Genomic DNA, 13,468 nt, shown 5'->3' with positions numbered 1-13,468 from the left:
TTCTCCTTATGTAATTTAGTGCCAGTTTAGGGTCAGGGACAGAGTCTAAAACAAACAAAAAACAACATAATAACCTCTTGATTGCTAAACTAATCAGAGTTAATGGAAAAAAAATCCTGTTTGCCTACAAGGACTAAATGTTTATTGGCTGGGCATTCCACCCCTTGTTTTCTACCAATGATGATAAAAGTCTGCCATCTGAGTTGATACCTCTGAGAGTTGTAGGACCATCTGTCAGGAATGGATCCTTGGGGACTCACCTCTACTGCCCTACTGACCTGTGTTCTTTTGCTGATCTTTTTGTCTCTATGGAGACAAGGATTCAAAAGGAGGAAGCTTCCCCCAGGTCCCATTCCTCTTCCCATTATTGGCAACATCCTGCAATTGGATTGAAGAACATGTCTGAATCATTCTCTAAGGTAAAGGGACTGGATTTGGGGTTTAGATCTGGCTGCTTGGGCTGTAGGAGGAGACACAAAGGCTTCAATAGATAACTGAATCAAGAGTCATGGTGATTTAGAATCCTATGTCATGGATGGTGTGAATCAAGGGCTCTATGAGTGATATCTCCATTAGCAATGATGTTAGGCAAGCATTGGTTGTCTTGCCAAAATTTTGGCAGCAGCAGAAGAAATTATATTACAGGACCAAATATTCTTCCCTTGCAATGCATCATACTAGGCTCTGTGAATACAAAGACAAAAACTAATCATTCAATGAGAATTTCTTCATTAACTTCCATGTGCCAGGCACTGTGCCAGACACAGGAGAGAAACATGTGGTTAATGCAACTATCTCTCCTTGAAAAGAAAATAGTTCGGGGCAGGACCTGAGTTCAGATCCAGCATCAGACCAAACACTTCACACTTACTAGCTGTGTGACCCTGGCAAGTCCCTTAACCCCAATTGCTTAAAAAAAAGAAAGAAAGAAAAGACAAAAAAAGAAAAGAAAATAGTTCCTGTCCTCCAGGAGCTTATGTTTTACTAGAAGGATACAAAAAATTCATAGATAACCAAGTAGAAGGTAACTAGAGGACAGATAAAAGCATTTATAATGGGGGCAGTCAAAAAGTTTCAAGTAGGAGAGAACTCCTGAGCAGGACCTTGAGGGAAGAAAAAGATTTATTGGAAGAGAGAATGGGAATAAATTCCAGGCATGGTAGACAGTCTGGGCAAAGGCAAGGAGGTGGCAGATAATATAGCTAAGAGGGGACGTGGCAAGAATATGAAGTGTGGGATGAGGGGCCATACAAAATCAATTTAGACAATTGGGTTGGAGGCAGCTGTGGAGGCATTTAAGTGCCAAGTCAGGGAGGCAGTAGGGAGCCCCTGCAGACTTTTGAGTAGAGGAATGGCACAGTCAGAACAGTAGCAGAGGAATTATAAGTTGTTAGTTGTGCAGATTATTCATTGCAAAGAAAATACTAGAAGCAGAGGATTGAAATTGTAAGCCATTGAAAGAATGGATAAAATATCATTTATGAAGTACCTACTATGTGCTCACTATTGTGGAGACAATACAGAGTAAGATATTTTAGATGCATGTCAGTTGGAAAGGCATTGTGCTTCTTAGGGAAAATTAACAAATTAGTCAGTTGTTTAGTAACTGGTAGTGGTGAAGGTGAGGAAGGTGGGGCCCTTCTCTACAGTGACTGCTCCTCATTGAAAGGATGAGTGTTTGGCCTGGACTGAAAGCAGAGCCTAGGGTCTAAGGGCAGGAGTCATTGATATGAAAAGGTCAATTACAAAGGTTCTTGAGTAACGGTCCTGGGTCATTTCAATTATTTTCCAAGGCAAGTTGGTGGTATTTTGATTTTTCCTTTCTTCACATTTCTTCTTCTCTTTCCCTCAGGTCGATTTATTAGGGTGACTAGTTTGGGTAAGTTTGGAGGAAAGGGTAGTTTTATGGGAAAACAAACGAGTTGTGCTGTGGACATATTAAGTTTGCAATGCCAATAGGACATCCAGGTTGAGAAATCCATTTCTAAGCAGTTGGCTACGTGGAATTGAAAAGTGATAATCTCTAGTCATATGAATGTGGGAATCTTCTACATATAAATGATCAATAAAGCCAGAGGTGGTACGATCACCAGTTAGAAAGTGTAATAGCTTCATGCATACGTACATGTACTCATGCATATGGCATTTATGAAGCAGTTGTGAGGAGAAATTCTCAGTTTCTAAAGTTTCACACTGAATTCATCCTATTTCTTGCCATTTTCACAGCTGGCTGAAAAATATGGCTCCATCTATACTCTTTATATTGGAACCCAGCGTGTTGTGGTGCTACATGGATATAACATTACGAAGGAAGCTCTAATTGATCAAGGAAATATTTTTATGGATAGAGGAGACATTCCAATATTCGAAGACTTAGCCAGAGGACATGGTAAGTTTAGTTTTCTGTAAAGAGTCACAGAAAAGCAAAATGTATGGCAAAGTATCTCCAGTAGAATGTACTCCTGTGGAGCACAGTTACTGGTTTCATTTTAATTGTTCTATTCTCAGTACCTAGTAGAAGACCTTTATGTAGTAGGTACCTGGTACCTACCATTCTGTCATTGTATTTTAGTGTGAATTGAATAAAATTAAACTTGATCAATGAACTAAGCCAGAAACTCCTTAACCACCATACACACTGTGCCCTCCCTCTCCAATGTAAGAATAATCAATGTCCTCTTCTCTACTATCTAGGAGTTATTTTCAGTCATGGAGAGAGGTGGAAACAACACCGCAGGTTTACCCTGACGACCCTAAGGAACTTTGGGATGGGGAAGAGAAGCGTTGAAGAGCGAGTTCAAGAAGAAGCCCAATGCTTGGTGGAGGAGCTCAGGAAAACAAAGGGTTGGTTTTCAGTTCTTTCTTCCTAGGCATGTAGGGTCCAACTGCTCACCCACTCCCAGTCCTAAATGCTATTTGCTTTGGGAATCATTTTAAAAGTCTCTGCCTTCATCTACTTACCATATAATAACTCTGCGGGTCAGAAAACTCCCTTCTTGTTTCTCGTGCTCAGGCATTAGAAGCTCATTTAGCCTCCCTATAAGTAAAGACATTGTCCAGGAGAATAACATTCATTAGCCTTTAAAGAACTAAGCACCCTATCCAAGCATGATGCCCATATCCCATCTGATTGGAAACATTTCTATTAAATTTTTTTCCCTTTGGTAACTTGTCTCCACATTAGGTCAGCCCACTGATCCCACCTTCATCCTTAGCTGTGCGCCATGCAATGTGATCTGCTCTATCCTCTTCCGTGACCGATTCAAGTACAATGATAAGAAATTTCTCTATCTGATGAACTTGTTAAATGAAAACTTCCGCCTCTTTAATAAACCATGGATACAGGTAAGGCCATAACTCTCTTCTTATTTTGTGGTTGTTTGCTGAGTTTCAGCAACAAGATCAATATACCATAGCCTCTCATCTCTTAGCAAAGGTCCCAACACCCATGAGAACACACACACACATTCACACACACATGCCACTCAAGGACAATAACATCACGCAATATCTTTGGCTCTCACATAAGATATTAGGTAGATATCCTGTTCCTAGTTGGCACCTGCACTAGTTCTAGATCACCAAAATTGAAGTTATATGGAGAAGTGTTTGACTGGGGCCTGGGAATCTCTTCATAGATGTGAGCAAGCAAAATAGATATCAAAAAAGGACCTGCTCAGGCCATCCAGGAGAGAATAGGAAGGGCAAGCCACTTAGATCAGTAACCTACACTGATTCTTGTAGTGATCTAGCTCGGCCTCTACAATGGATGGACATGTAGGATGAAAACCTTCATCCACTGAAGCCAGAACTGAAGATCCTCATCCAGCTGAAAAACAAGCTTTCGTTTCCTTTGCCTATGTTGTGTTCCACTTACAGTCTGGTATATGTACTTAACAGTCTGGAATAGGTACTCTAGCTAAACCCTTCTGTGGTAGAACGTAAATTTTTTGAGGATGAAGACTGCTTCATTGTTGTCTATATCACCATAGCCTAGGACTTGGTTCATAGTGAGTATGGAAAAAATGCTTGATGCATTTTATTAACTTAATGTGAATTGAACTGAATTAATTGGATACCTTTGTGTCTGCTTATCTCTTTTTTTTTTTGTTGGCCATTCGAAGGCAAGTAGATTTCCCCTTAACTCAAATATGAGCTTCTTTTGAACAACGACATAATATGATGCCATCTGGTCATCTCAGTGGGTAGCACAGCACCAGATAGATTAGTTTTGCTATATTTGACAACTTAAGGTTAGATTTGAGAGGATTTATGAAACTCTTGACAAGGTAGGGATTTCTTTTGCTTATTATGTGTATTTTTGATGGTTTTGTTTTTCTTTTTCTTTGAAACCAATGTGCAGTGAAGATGAGAGAGAAAATATATTTTGTCAATGAAAAATTTAATTAGATTCAAAAAAGAAATGGAATCTCTAATTTATAATGAGAGATTTTAAATAGTTTCTTCATGATAGTAAACTCACATGTGTTTGTTTTGTTTGGGGTGTGTGTATGCAGCTCTACAACTTTTTACCAGCATTCAGAACATACCTCCCTGGAGAACACAAAAGAATTTTTAACATTAATGAGGAACTTAAAGATTTCATTTTGGAAAGAGTGAAAGAGCATCAGAAGGTCCTGGACCCCAACAACCCTCAGGACTTCATTGACTGCTACCTCTCCAAAATGCAGCAGGTAAGATGCATGGGGGAAGCACCTTACTTGTTGAGTAAGGCTGATATTCCAAGGATTCTTACAGGCCACAAGCACAGAAAGGGACATGAGAGAGAACCTCAAAGTACCCACATCCCCCAAGGATGCCACTGGCTTTCTAGTAACTGGTCTTTGGTCTGCTCGTATCCCTTATCTGAAGTCTGTATGGAAAAATGAGATTGAAAGAGTTCTGCTTTTCTGGGTGATGAGCTGGTGATCTGGACTTTCCTGTTTGGAAGGGGATATTGTATTGGAGAGTGATAATAGGAATCGACTAATAAATATTTACCAAGCAACTACTATATGCCAGGCACTCTGCTAAGTGCCAAAGACACAAAAGAAGCAAAAGACAGCCCCTGCCCTCAAGGAGGTCACAATCTTCTGGGGAGTTATATGTAGACAAATGTATACAAAGTAAGCTCTAAACAGGAGAAATGGGATGCAGAGCAGGGCTTGGAGTCAAAAAGACTTGAGTTCAGAGCCAAATTCAGACACTTCTTAGCTGTGTAATCCTGGGTAACTCATTTTCCTGATTTGTAAAATGGGGATAATAGCATTTGTCTCCCAGAATGGTAATGACGATAATGTTTCTAAATGATATCGTTAACTTTAAAACATTATAAAATACTAGTTATTATTAAAATTCTAACTATGACTTGCTCTCATAAAATCACTCAAAATTAATTAATTTAAGGAAGGGAACAGTATCAAGTTTGCCTCACAGAAAAATGAAGATGATACAAAAGTCTCCTACAAACCCACAAACCAATTCAGAAAACAAATAAAGCATTTATGGTATCTCATACTCTCCCCAGCTCAGAGTTGTCATCAGGACATCAGCCCAACATTCTAGTTAATCCTTAACTGTCCTCCAGTCCTACATGGTTCCAGTCAGACTGATACAGGAAGCCAGGTATGGATGGAGTGCTAAGCCTGAAGTCCAAAAGACTTGTGTTCAAATCTGGAGTCAGACATGGTATACGATAGTATAGTATAGTATAGTATAGGTTAGGATAGGATAGCATAGCATAGCATAGCATAGCATAGCATAGCAGCATAGCATAGTATAGTATAGTATAAACAGCGTAGTATTAATATAATATAGTATAAGATACTATAATATAGTATAGTGTATAGTATAACACTGAGCAAGTCACTTAACCTCTGTCTGCCTTCATTTCTTCAATTGTAAGATGGACATAATAATATGGACCCCTATGGTCATTGTAAAGATCAAATGAGGTACTATTTGTAAGGTGCTTAGCACATTTAGATGCTTCATAAGTACTTCTTTCCTGCCTTCCTTTAGAGTCTAAATCAGGGGTGGGGAGCCTGTGGCCTTCAGGCCACATGGCCTTTTAATTTTACAGAACAAACCTAAAATTGGATTCAGTCAAAAGGCCACCTTAAGGATCTAGAAAGCTACATGTGGCCTGACATCTGCAGGCTCCCCATCCTGCAATCAATGCATTAAACAGCCCCTAGAAGGAAAACTGGGTTTGGGAGCATTAAACAATGTGGAAGAAGATCTTTCTTGATTGTCCAAGTAAGTCATGAGAATTCAGGGCTGGAGGTGGGGAGGAGAGAGTAAATGTGTTCTCTCCCCCCAACACCATCATGGCAGTGTCATGAACTCTTTCCTCTCTGTATTCACATCATAACCACCTTAGTTCAGATCACCAGCATCTCTTACCCAGACAGTGACAATTCTCTCCTACCAGCTCTCCAAGCATCCAGACCCTCAATCCATTCTTCACAAATCTGCCAAGTAAACATGCATAAAGTGCAAGACTCTCTGGGTTATTCCCATGATAGGAAGCTTCAGGGCTCCTAAGAGAAAACACTAACTCATGTATTTGGCATTTAAAGCCCTTCACAATTTGGCTGCAGCCTCTCTTTCTAGGCTGGTTACACATTCTTCCCTCTCACAGCCTCCCTCTGTGCTCCAGCCAAGCTGCCCTGCTTGTTCTTCTTTGTACACAATATTCCATCTTTTGCCTCTTTACCTTTATACAGTCTGGCCCCCCTCCCTGGAATGCTCTCACTCTCTTTCCTCAACTCTTAGCAGCCCTAATATCGTTCACACTCAGCTGCTACCTCTTTCAAGTAGCCTTCTCTTATTCTTCCTGTTGTTAATATCCCACCCCCAAATCTGTGCATTTATTTTCCATGGATCCCATTGTACTTATATTTATATGTATTGTATTCCTTCAGTAGAATCGAAACTCCCAGAGGGTAGGGGCTGTCTTAGTTTTATCCTTTGCTTTTATATCGCCATTACCTGGCATTCTGCTTGGCACAGAAAATACATTTATACTTCCTTGTTGATTGACTGATTTCATATACTGACAAAAATGTTAAACACTACAGAACCAGTACATCATTGAACTGTTCACTAGAGACTTTCTTTCAGGTTGAAATGAAGGTATCCTTAAGAACTTTTTAACATCCTTCCTCGATATATTGCCACTCTGTTTCTATTGCCTCTGTAATTTCATTTTTTCCAGGGGCCCTGAGCCAATGGGAGATTTTTTAAAATAGTGTTAAGCTGACATAAAAGCATGAGAGTATTGATTCCATTGCTTTATCTTTTCTCATTAATTTATTTACTTTATGCTTGTCTGGTTTGAAGTTTTCCAGCTCAAATAATTGACTCATGTTGAGTTTCTTTTTTAGGAAATGCCTGAAACCCACCCTTTTTCTTGAAGTCTGTCTTCTTTTACCAAATATTTATTTTCTCCCACCCAATGAAAAAAGACAAATAATAACCTTCTTAACAAACAAGCATAATCAAGAAAAATACATTTCTGTATTGGCCATGTCCAAAAATGTGTCCCTTTCTACATACTAGTCCATGAATTCTCTCTCAGAAGGCAGGTACCATTCTTCATCATTAGTCCTCTGTGCTATGTTTGCTACTGAATTGACATGAGTTCATAAATCTTTCAAAATTGTTCATTTTTACAAGATTGATGGCTGTAAGTCCATCTTATTTTGTTCAGGATGAAGTTATATTTGCAATTACTTATTTAGTACTATAACTTGATCTGCTTTGATTTTAATATTATTGTTTCACCTCTGTAGGCCTCAATTTCTTTTTCTTTAAAATGAATGTGCTGGCCAGTTGATCTCCAAGATGTGTCCTAGCTATAATCCTAGGAGCTTGCGTATTTCATAGAATTTCATAGAATCTGTGGGTTGGAAGGAGTCTTAGCAGCCACCTAATTTTAAGGGCTGTCCCAGAAAAGGGTTAGAATTCCTTTGGTTCCTCATTTCCCAGAAGGCAGAACTCATAACAGTCATTTGAAGTTACAGAGACACATTTAATCTCCACACAAGGGGATAATGTCCAAGATGTAATAAATTTCTTCATTAAGTAATAAATTCCCCATGTACGGAATCTTCAATGGGGCTGGCTGACCACTTAAGGGAGATTTTGAAAAGGAAACTTCTGATCAGTTACAGATTGGCTGGTTGAATTTCCTTCTCCCTACAAAATTTGAAATTCTGTCTTCTGCCCCAAGACTTTTCTCTCAGTTCCTGTTCTGAAAATCTGAAATCCCTTCTTTTTTTTTTTTAAACTAAAATGCTGTCCTGCTTTGTGGCAAAAGTATCTGCATGCAAGGTCTCTTAGCAGGTTATAAACTTTTTAAGTGAATTACTTTATCAGGTCCTCACCATGCCACATATATCATAGATAATAAATAGAGAGCTGAAAGGATCCAGCTCTCCTGTTAACATATGAGGAAACTGAGGCCCAGAAAAATTAAATGACTTTCCCATGGACACAGACCCCTTAGCTGAGAATAAAGTTTAATTCAGATCTTCCTGATTCAAAGCCTAGTGCTCTATTCACTATGTCATGTTTCTGGATGGAAGAAGGTTGCCTAGGAAAGGTAAGCCTGTGGATGAACAGGGGAAACCTAAGAGCATTAGGAAGGTTATTCTGTCTTAGAGTAGGGAAATGAAGGTGGGGGAGGGCTCCTAAGACAAACTTTAAGAACTTCACATGGTTACTAATGGCTTTCCCTGCTGTCTCTCATTACTTAATCTATTTTGTATCTCTCCTTTAGGAGAAAGATAATCCCCAGTCTGAATTTGACTTGGAAAATCTAAAAATGACAGGAGTAGATTTATTTAGTGCAGGAACAGAGACAACCACAGCACCGTAAGATATGGCCTGCTGCTCATTCTGAAACATCCTGAGGTCCAAGGTAAAGTACACGAATTGCCATGCTTTCAGACCAGGCTTGCTTTCCCATCCTGCAGCTTGCTCAGGAGCTGGCCTCTCCTTTCCCTATTGGATTTGCATGACTTCCTCACAGATCAGCAACAGGTCAGACAGTAGCATATTGAAGAAAACAGGACCCTTGAACAAGACCTGTTTGTTATTTAAGCATGTGGAGGTGTATTAGGGGAATTCAATTCACTTTAAAGAACACATATAAAGCTCCCACTGTGCACCCTCAGTTCTATGCTTAGCATATAAAGACTCAAATGAAACACCCCTTTCCTCAAATGGCTTGCCTTCTGCCAGGCATAGTACTGCTGGATCTAAGGAGGCAGAAGTAGGAACCATAGGTAGACCTTACAAATTGACAAATGGAGACTTCATGTAAGGAAAGACTTACCAACTATTAAAATTCTCCAAAGTCCATTCAGCTGTGCAGGAAATAGTGAGTTCTTGCTTACTAGAGATTCTCAAGCAAAGGCTGGTTGACCCTTTGTTCAGTCCATTAGAGTCAGGATTCCTGTTCAGCTATGGATGGCCCTAGGTGAAAACATGTCACCTGTAATGCTGAGATTCTATGCCTCAGCAGCTCAGGGTATTGAGACAGGAGCTGAGATACACAGCTGGTGAATGGTTTAAATCAAGATGATAATGCCATCACCAGCACTATCAAATTCAAATGAAGGCATCTACTTGCTTTGACAATAAGAGCTGGCATAATAATCATAAAGAATGTGAGGGTTACAAATAACTTGACATGTAATTTCATTTGATTCTGCTAAGGAGGTGCAGTTTTTAATCTCCATTTTATAAATCACACGATAATAGGGTTAGAGGAGTAAGGAACCTTAGAAGACAGATAATTCATGATCCTCATTTTTCAGATAACAAAATGAGGCTTACATAGATTTAATGACTTGCCTGAATTTACACAGGTAGTGTCTAAAGAGAAATGTAAACACAATTCTTTCTGTCCATCCAGTAAATCATGGAAGTTTATCCTATTGCTGTTACAGAAGCCTTTGTATCCTTGACTGAGTAGGAGGAGGACACTGAGCCCATGTGAGAATCATTCAGGTCTAACATCAGGCAGATATTCCACACAGGCTCAGTTGAGCATTCCCAGGAGAGTGGAACATTGAGTGGTGATTTGTATTTTTTGTCTCTGCAGCAAAAATTCATGAGGAAATTGGACGTGTGATTGGACATAATCGACTTCCTTCCATAAAGGACAGACAAGATATGCCCTATATGGATGCTGTGGTGCATGAAGTGCAAAGATTCATTGACCTCATACCTCTCAACGTACCCCATGCAGTGAACCAGGACATCCATTTCCAAGAATATATCCTCCCCAAAGTAGTAGTCTTGGGAGAATGGGATCTTAAACACTATTTATTCCAATGATCTCATCATGGACATGAGAAAATGGAGTCCCATTGTCATGATCTCACTTAAAGTTCTCCTTGAGGCAGTGCTTTATTACATACAGCCTACTTGCATGTGGTGCTAAATGAAGAATAAGAGAAAAGTGTGCCCTTATCTCTGTTCTTCCTGCTTCTCATTCACCACAGTAATGCTCTGGAAAGAAAATGTACAGGGAACGTAACAGGGTGAGGTTGCTCAAGAGAAATGTTTTTGTCCTTTTCTCTTACTAGGCAGTGAAGCAGAATGTATAAATACTATTATCTGTCCCATTGTGTAGATAGGGACATTGAGTCTCAGGTGTAATGCTTCCCTAAGATCATTTCAGTGTTGGAGCTGAGACTTGAACCTAGGTCTTTAGACTCTAAAATACTGCTTTCTGGGGTTGCTAAATAAACAGTGAATGAATTAAAATGAATTAGATTGAAGTTTCCTAGCAATGGCTGAGCAAAACTATTCTCCCTCAAGGAAAAGTGAAGGGAGCATCACACCTAACTTCACATTTAATGTACCCCACTGAGGCATTGTTCAGTTGAAATCATGAAGGCTTCAGTAAGAACTTACTATGTGAAATTTGCTAGGCCAAGTGCTATTGAAACAAGGCGAGAATAGAAGGGTTTTTGACCATTGAAGACTTTGGCTTGTGCAGGAGGGAGCTGAGTTTGGAACCAGAAAGTCAGCCTAAAGTATTATTTCTTTCCTTCAGACCCAAGCTGTGATTTGATTGGCAAAGTGGCTTCTTGCTGAAGAAATTCCCTCAGGAGGTAGCCTGGTCTGCCCCTAGAGTTTAAGCATTGCCTGGGGCACTGGCCATTCATGTTCTGCCCAGAGTCCCACAGGCAGCAGGTGCACACATGATGTATAGACCAAAAATGAGGGTAGGGAGAGCACAAAGAGCTTAGCACCTCAGCCAAGGTTTCCTGTAAGAGGGTTACCCAGCCAATCCTTGAAGAAAGCTGGGGAATCTAAAAGGCTGAAGTGAGCAAGGAGTGGCTTCCAGGTGTGGGACATGGTCACTATAAAGGCATGAAGACCACAGAGGGGCTTGTGGATGGGGAACAGCAGCTGGACTAGTTCAGCTGGAGCCCCAAGGAAGGCTTGATGGGGACAATAATGGGGACATCACTCTGGAAAGCTAGACTGGGGCCTAAGCAGATTCTTAATGGCGTGACATCTCATGCACATGCAAAGAAGTATGCATTTTGTACTAGAGAACATAGTGAGTCTCTGAAGATTCTTGGGACTAGACTACAAAGGATATTCGTAATGATACCTGACTCTCCTCTGGAATTTCTTCCCTTTAGGGCACAACAATATTCCCACTGCTCACCCCAGTGTTGCATGACAAGAAAGAGTTTCCCAAGGCTGACCAGTTTGACCCACAGCACTTCCTGGATGAGAACGGGAAATTCAAGAAAAGTGACCACTTCATGCCTTTTTCTGGTAAAAAGAAACCCTTCTCATCTCTACCTCTCACCCTAAAAGGAGAATCCTATTCTCCTCCCACTCTCCTCTGGCTGAGCCTTCTCCTGGCAGTTCTTCTGAAGACACATAGCCCACTCTGACATGACATACACTGTCTTTTCTAGTATTCCCATGACCTGGCTTTTTCTCAGAGCCCTGTAGATGAGCTGAGCCTCTTGCTGGCTCACCTGCCCTCTAATTAGTGAATCCACTACACGGTTACTGTGAGAAGAATGTTGTGAAGAAGGAATTCCTTCCTTCTCCTTATGGCCATTAATGGTTGAATTATAACTAATAATAATAGTTCTCACCATTTCTGCCCATATACTTATTTCTCTTTTACCTTTTCCCATTATTGTGCTGGATCAGCAAGTCTGTTTCACTCTGGCTGACTGTGATATTCCATGAAGATTACTAAGCAGAATTCCATTTCTTTCTAGGAAAACGGTCTTGTGCTGGAGAGGGCCTGGCGAAGATGGAGGTGTTTTTGTTCCTTACCACCATTCTACAGAACTTCACTCTCAAACCAGTTGGAGATCCAAATGAAATTAGAATAAAGCCCAATTATGTTGGATTCACCAATTCCACCACTTACCAACTATGCTTTCTTCCTCACTAAGAAGAACACAAAGTTGATTTGGTGAATTAGCAAGCTGGTTCATCTTCTGTACTGAATACTCTCATGTTTTTCTGGAATCCCTTTGAGGGAAAGAAAAATTCCCACATCTTGATTAAAATGAGTTTTAAATTTCAGAGACATGACAGCCTTGTTGAGTATCTTGTATGTCATTATGTGGGGCTGCATTATAGACATTCATGTGCAACCCTTGAACCAATACCTCCAGGCAAATCCTCAATTCTAGATTTAGGGTGTGGAGGAAGATCTGTAAAATATCCCCCTCCAAACCATATTTGTTTGTACTTTTCTTTTCATGTTTCCTTCCAGATGATCCTATTTTTTATTATATAGCTCTTGTTTGTGAATTTGGGGGAGAATGAACAGGGCTATGTTGCTAACAACTCCAGACATGCAAATATGTGTTTTTCCTTCCATACACTGAGGATTCATGACTTCAAAGAAAATGTGGTAACAGGGAAGGATTCCTGGCTTTGGGGCAGAGGACCTGAGATCAATCCTGCCCCTAATGATAACAACTTGTGTGGCTTTGGGCAAGTCACTTCACCATTTGTTCTCACAACAGATTCTTCACCTCTACAATGAATGGGTTGGATTAGGTAGGCTCAGAATTCCCTAATGAGTCTCCATCTATGATACTTTGATCAGTGGGGTGAGTCCATTCATCAGTGCTTTAGGTCCTTACTGCATTTCTCATTTCACTTTCCTCCTTTCAGCACTGAGCCAGTTCAACTCAACTTGCTCTCCACTTTCAAATCCCACATCCCTTTGTCCATGGGACATGCACTACTTTACTGAAAACTAGCAAGAAATTATTGCTACCACTTGCCTCTCTTATTTAACCATAAGCAAGTGAACACAGATCTCTGCCCCAACTGACTACCCTCTCCCTTCAGTATCTATTCTAAGATTACTCTTCTTTACTGGGGCCTCTCCTTTCATCTCACTCCTTCCCTCTCACCATAACACTGAACTTAATACATCACTAAAAAATTGAGA

The 13,468-nt window shown here is 40.2% G+C and overlaps 1 pseudogene across 1 annotated transcript; it reads left to right on the top strand.

Moving 5' to 3' along the window:
* The first annotated feature begins 201 nt into the window (after nt 1-201).
* LOC110204342 (cytochrome P450 2C23-like) lies at nt 202-12,594 on the top strand (annotated as a pseudogene). Its single transcript, XR_013484108.1, has 9 exons — nt 202-419; nt 2,227-2,389; nt 2,695-2,844; nt 3,185-3,345; nt 4,518-4,694; nt 8,786-8,926; nt 10,115-10,302; nt 11,673-11,811; nt 12,273-12,594. The product of XR_013484108.1 is annotated as a cytochrome P450 2C23-like (transcript).
* Nucleotides 12,595-13,468: the final 874 nt, after the last annotated feature.

Source organism: Phascolarctos cinereus, unplaced genomic scaffold (genome assembly GCF_003287225.1).
Source record: "Phascolarctos cinereus isolate Bilbo 61053 unplaced genomic scaffold, phaCin_HiC Scaffold_277;HRSCAF=875, whole genome shotgun sequence".
In the NCBI taxonomy this organism is placed as follows: Eukaryota; Metazoa; Chordata; class Mammalia; order Diprotodontia; family Phascolarctidae; genus Phascolarctos; species Phascolarctos cinereus.
The sequence above is the reverse complement of the archived record's forward strand: the minus strand, read 5'-3'. Positions and strand labels throughout refer to the sequence as shown.